Genomic DNA, 6,743 nt, shown 5'->3' on the forward strand with positions numbered 1-6,743 from the left:
GAGTATACATAACATTGTACGTGCATATTTCTTACATAAAACTCTGTGTATGTCTGTTTCCCCTGAACTTATGGGGAAGGTTTTATTTCTATTTCCTGGCTACCCCTCATGGAGGCTGATGACTAGAGGAAGCCTTGATTGATTTATTTTCAGGAATAAATCAGTCAAGGGGGATCCTGGGGCAAAGGCCCAGAAGGGGAGAAGAAAGAGGATTTGAATAGGTTTGCCCTCCTTCCCTTTAGCTTCTATTTTCCTATTTATTTATTTTAAAAGATTTTATTTAGTTTTTAAAAGAATTTATTTATTTATTTATTTATTTATTTATTTATTTATTTATTTATTTTAGAGCGAGATCATACATCAGCAAGCTTGAGTAAGGAGAGGGGCTGGCAGGGGTAGAGGGACAAGCAGACTCTGCCTGTGTACAAAGCCTGATATGGGGCTTGATCCCGCGACCCTGAGATCATGACCTGAGCTAAAATCAAGAGTTGGATGCTTAATCAACTGAGCCACCCAGGCGCCCCTAGAGATTTTATTTTTTAAAATAATACCTATGGGGCACCTGGGTGGCTCAGCCAGTTAAGCATCAGACTCTTGGTTTAGGCTCAGGTCATGATCTCAGGGTCGTGGGATGGAGCCCTGTGTGGGGCTCTGTGCTCAGAGTGGAATCTGCTTGAGACTCTCTCTCTTCCTGTCCCTCTGCTCCTCCTTGTGCCTACTCTAAATAAATAAATAAATAAATAAATAGGGGATCCCTGGGTGGCGCAGCGGTTTGGCGCCTGTCTTTGGCCCAGGGCGCGATCCTGGAGACCCGGGATCGAGTCCCACATCAGGCTCCGGGTGCATGGAGCCTGCTTCTCCCTCCGCCTGTGTCTCTGCCTCTCTCTCTCTCTCTATGACTATCATAAATAAATAAAAATTTAAAAAAAATAAATAAATGAATAAATAAATAAATAAATAAATAAATAAATAAATAAAATCTTAAAGAAACCCCAACTAAACAGAAAAGCAACCCAACCCCACCCCTGTCCCAAACCATGGGACTCAAATAATATGGAGCCTAGAGACTGTTTTTTTTTTTTTTAGAGAGAAAGAAAAGCAGCCCCTATAACATCATGGTAAACCTGGCTCTGAGAGTGTTTAGAATTTTCTGGGCATGGGTCCCTTTGCTTTTCCAAAGCCTTCTCAAGGTCAAGTGATAAATGTGAAGACAGGGCGTGGCCCATTTGGGGGATGAAAGGAGGTAGGAGAAGCTGATCTGAAGGTGGCTAGAAGAGCAATGGGTTTGAACCAGATGCTTGTTGGTGACAAGTGACACCCAAGGCAATTTATAGAACTTTTTTGCAATCCCTGGTGTTGCCAGATGCCTGGAAAGGGGAACTTGATGGAGTAATTGAACCTAGGATGGGTAGACTGGTTAGGTGGGCAATAGAGTGAAATGTAATATCACAGGGTTGGGAATCATGACCATAAGAATGATTGTCAGAGTGATACTAATTTTCATTTAATGAACACTCACTATGTCTCTGGGACTGTACTTTGTCTGAGTGAATTCATTTAATCCTCTTGACAGCTTATGAGGTCTTCTACCCACTGTAGAGATGAGGGAACTGAGGGTCAGAGAGGTTATGTAACTTGCTTAAGATCACACAGATGGTAAATGTTGGAGGCAGGATTTGAACTCCATTGGTTCCACTCTGAAACCCACATTCTGGGCCATAATACCAAGACTACCAGCCCTGTTGGTACAGGACCACCAGGAAATTAGCAACTCCTGGTGGCACAAATCATATCTCAGTTGTCATTTGCCTTTGATTCTTGCACAGTTTCAAGTACATAGCAGGTGCCTAATAAATGATCGTTGACTCAGTTTCTTTGCTCAAGGGGATTATATTCTTATTGGAAGAAAAATATCATCATGCCTGAGAAAGAAAACAATTTAGGACAAAATACCCAATGCCAAAAAACCGTGGGAGGGTCATAATGGAAGAAAACATATAATCATTTAGCAGATTGGATCCCATTAGCTCCTTCTCTTACAGCGAGGAAACCATCAAAAATCAAATTAAGATCAGAAGGTTGCTTGATGAATACAGAACCCAAGTAAAGGAAATTGGATTTCCTAGAGGGTATATTTTCATCACATGGTGACTGCCCCAGTGAAAAATCCTCCTTCAGCAAGGATTATGTTTGCCCAGTGGACTGGATGTTTGTGTTGGCCAGCTGTGTTCTGTCCTGGTCAGTGCTGGAAAAACACCTACTGTCTCAGCCTCCAGCTCTTTCTAGACTCCATGGTAACTCCCCACTTTCTGTTTGCACTTGTCATTACGACATCTCCCTCTTAGGTTTCCATACACTTTTCACATTACAATTTCCATGTCTACAGTTTATTTTACATGGATTAGAGTGCCTGCTGGTCAGGACAGTGGGCAACTTGTTTCCTGATCTCATTTTAGGGGTGTCTCCTATAAATGAGTGTTTGTTAGCCTTAATCAAGGAGCTAGCCTGTTCTGGGCTTGCATTGTTTTTACCTTTTCCTAAAGCCTGTATCAGGGCTTCTTTTTCTTTCAAAGTATGACTCTCTGGAAAGCTTAAGTTGAATTCATTTTCTCTCTCTACATGTATTTGAACTTATTTAAATAGGTATCATTATATAATTATGATATTTTTATTATAATACTATAATTATAACAGAGTTTATTTAAATATATAACTTTTTATTTTGAGATTATTGTAGATTCATATGCAGTCATAAGAAATAATACAGAGAGATCCTCTGTACCTTTGATATAAATTACCCCTATGGTAACACCTTGTAAAGCTATAGTATAATATCATAGCCAGCATTTTGACATTGAAACAGGACAGAGGACATTTCCATCAAAAATCCCTCATGTTGTCCTTTCTTTAGCCAGACCTGTTTCCTTCTTGTCTCTAACCCTTCCTTGACCCCTGGTAACCCCTAATCTGTCCTCTATTTCTATAATTATTTCATTCAAGAATGTTACATAAATAGAATCATACAGTAACAACCTTTTGGGTTTGGTTTTTGTCACCCAGCATATTCTTTGGAGATGATCCAGGTTGTTGCCTATATCAATAGTTTGTTATTTTATCTTAAATTTTTTTTGGTACTCATTTAAATAAATTTTTTTAGGTAATTGTTTTTATTGATTGATTGGTTGATAATTTAAAAAATAGTTTGTTATTTTATTGCTGAGTACTATTCCATGGAAGTGATGTACCACAGTTGGTTTAAATGTTCACCCATTGAAGGACATCTAGGTGTCTCCAGTTTGGGGCTATTACAATAAAGCTGCTATTCATGCACAGGTTTTTGTGTGAACGTTAATCTTCAATTCTCTGGGATAAATGAGTATGAGTGTAATTGCTGGGTCTATGATGTGTGTTTAGTTTTTTAGGAAACTATCAAACTATTTTCCAGAGTGACTGTGCCATTTTATATTCCCACCAGAAATGTATGAGTGATCCAGTTTCTTCATATCCTCATGAGAATTTAGTGTTGTCACTATTTTTTGGCTTGGTTATTCTGGTAGATGAGTAGCAATATCTCACTGTGGTCTTAATTTGCATTTCCCTAATGGCTAGTGATGTTGAACATCTTTTCATCTGCTTATTTGCCATCTGTATATTCTCTGTGGTAATATGTCTCTTCATGTCTTTTGGCCATGCTGTAATTGGATTGTTTGTTTTTTTACTCTTGAGTTTTGAGTGTTCTTTATATATTCTAGACACTAGTCCTTTACCAGATATGTGATTTGCAATTATTTTCCTCCACTGTCCAACTTGTCTTTTCATTTTCTTAAAAGAATCTTTCATAGACCAGAAGTTTTCAATTTTGATGAAGTCCAATTTATCAATTTTTCCTTTTATGAGTCATACTTACGGTATTAAGTCTAACAACTCTTTCTATAGCCCTAGATCCTGAAGATTTTCTCCAGTTATTTTCTAAAAGTTTTGTAGCTTTAAATTTAACATCTTACACCATAGTACATTTTGAGTGAATTTTTGTATCAGTTGTGAGAATTAGATTGAAATTTTCATTTTGTTTTATATATTTTTTAATAACTAAGTGCTCTAGCACCATTTCTGAAAAGGCTATTTTTCCCTTTCATTTTGGTATATTTGCATGAGTCTATTTCCTGGTTGCTATTCTGTTCCACTACTCTGTATGTCTATCCCTCTGCCAATTCCACACAGTTTTGATTACTATAGCTATATGAAATGTCTCAAAATCAAGCAGACTGATTTTCCTCTGTATTCTTTTTTATTTTTTTAAAAAGATTTTATTTATTTATTTATTCATGAGAGACACACACACACACACACACACAGAGAGAGAGAGAGATTGAGAGGCAGAGACACAGGCATAGGGAGAAGCAGGCTCCATGTAGGGAGCCTGATGTGGGACTTGATCCCGGAGTTCAGGGGTTCTGTCTGACGGACAGACAGACGACCAACCACTGAGCCACCCAGGGATCCCTGTATTCCTTTTCAAAATTGTTTTAGTATTCTAGTTCCTTTACCCTCCCATATAAATTTCAGAATAATCTTATCTACATTTACAAAAATATCTGAGATTTTAATAAGAATTTCAGGGCAGCCCCAGTGGCTCAGCGGTTTAGCGCTGCCTTCAGCCCAGGGTGTGATCCTGGAGACCCAGGATCGAGTCCCACATCAGGCTCCATGAATGGAGCCTGCTTCTCCCTCTGCCTGTGTCTCTGTGTCTCTCATGAATAAACAAATAAATAAAATCTTAAAAAAGAAAAAAGAATTTCATTAAACCTATATATCAGTTTTAGGAGAATTATTATCTTTACTATGTTGAGTCAGTCTTGCCTCTCCATTGATTTAGACCTCCTTTGATTTAAAAAAAAATCCACATTGTTTTGTTTTCTTCACACAAGTCCATGTTTTGTTAGATCTAAACCTGATCAGCAGATGTAAATGACATTGTATTTAAATTTTTTTTGTGCCCACATATTCCTTGCTAGTATATAGAAATACAATAGACTTGTACATTTATTTTATATCCTGCAAACTTGATGAATTATCATTTATTTTCTTTTCCTTTTTTGGTAGATTCCTATATAGATAATCATGCCATCTGCAAATAAGGGTATGTACACCTTTTATTTCTTTTTCTTACCTTCTTACACAGGCTAGAACTTCTAGGACTATGTTGAATAAGAGTGGAAAGAACAGACATCCTTGCCTTGTTCCTTATATTAGGTAAAAATATTCAGCCTTTCACCAGTAAGTAAAATGTTAGCTGTAGTTTTTTTTTTTTTTTTTTTTTTTGTGGATGTTCTTTTTCATGTTGAAGTTTTCTTCTATTCTTATTTTTCTAAGATTTTAAAAAACATGAATGGATATTGAACTTTGTCAAATGCATTTGTACATGGAATATGATCATGTGACTTTTTCTGTCAACATTGTGGGCCATATGAATTGACTTTCAAGTATTGAACCAGCTTTTTATCTGTGAAATAAACCACATGGTCATGGTAAATAATTCTTCTTGTATATTGCTGAATTCTATTTGCTAATATCTTGCTAAGGATTTTTTTGTGTGTGTCTATATTCATGAAGGATACTGGCATGTAGTTTTCATTTTTTGTACTATCTTTGTCTAGTTTTGGTATTAGGGTAATACTAGCTTCATAAAATGGATTGGGATGTGTTGCCTCCTCTTATGTCTTTCCATTAGAGATTGTGTAGAATTGTTGTTAATTCTTCTTTAAACATTTGGTAGAATTTGGAGTGAAACTGTCTGGGCCTATCTCTCTTCCCCCTTCCTCCCAATTTAAAAATGTACCTTTAAAAGTATTAATGTGTGTGTGTGTGTGTGTGTTTGTGTAATTAGTGCATCAGCTATTACATGGTTAATTACTTTTATTTTTTTAAAAGGCAGTATTTATTTATCTGAGAAAGTGGAAGCATGAGAGAGAAAGAGCACGAGTGGGGTGAGGGCAGAGGGAGAAGCAGACCCCTAGCTGAGCAGGGAACTCCCTACTGCGGGCTCAATCCCCAGACTCTGGACTCTGGGATCATGACCTGAGTCAAAGGCAGATGCTTAACTGAGGGAGCCACTCAGGTGCCCCCATGATTAATTACTTTTAAGGCACAAAAGTCAAGTTTCCTAAATGAAACATGCTTTTGAAGTTCTGTTTACAAAATACAAAATTGCCCTTCACAATTTGGGGGTGAAACTTAATGGTCAAAGCTTCATGTCTCCTTTAGTCCCTTCTCTGTTTGCATAGCATCCAGTGGGAATGTAAGTAATACCATGTACGGCAAGTTTAAGACCAAACCGCGAATGGCAGCAAGACTGCCTCCCTGCCTAACACAGACATCTATGGCTCAGGGTATCCTAGTCTAACACGTACTGTCTGTGTGACCTTGGCAAATTATTTACCCCCTTTAGTTTGATTTTCATCCTGAAAAAAGGGATGATCATTGGATAGCTACTTGCCTTATAGGGTTGTTAGGAGCAAAGTTAAGTTCTCAATAATTCCTAGTTGTTGTTATTCTGTCAATGTGAAGGGAATGACTACTTTCACCTGATTCCTTTAAACTGGGGAAGAGAAAAATCAGTATGTCACTTTCTTTGGATGCTCTTTGGCCCATTAGCAGGGTTTCTCAATCTTGGCACCGCCGGCACTTTGGGCTGGAAAATTCTTTATTGACGAGGGCTGTCCTGCGCGTTGTACGATGTTTAG

This window comes from Vulpes lagopus, chromosome 10, assembly GCF_018345385.1.
Source record: "Vulpes lagopus strain Blue_001 chromosome 10, ASM1834538v1, whole genome shotgun sequence".
NCBI lineage: Eukaryota > Metazoa > Chordata > Mammalia > Carnivora > Canidae > Vulpes > Vulpes lagopus.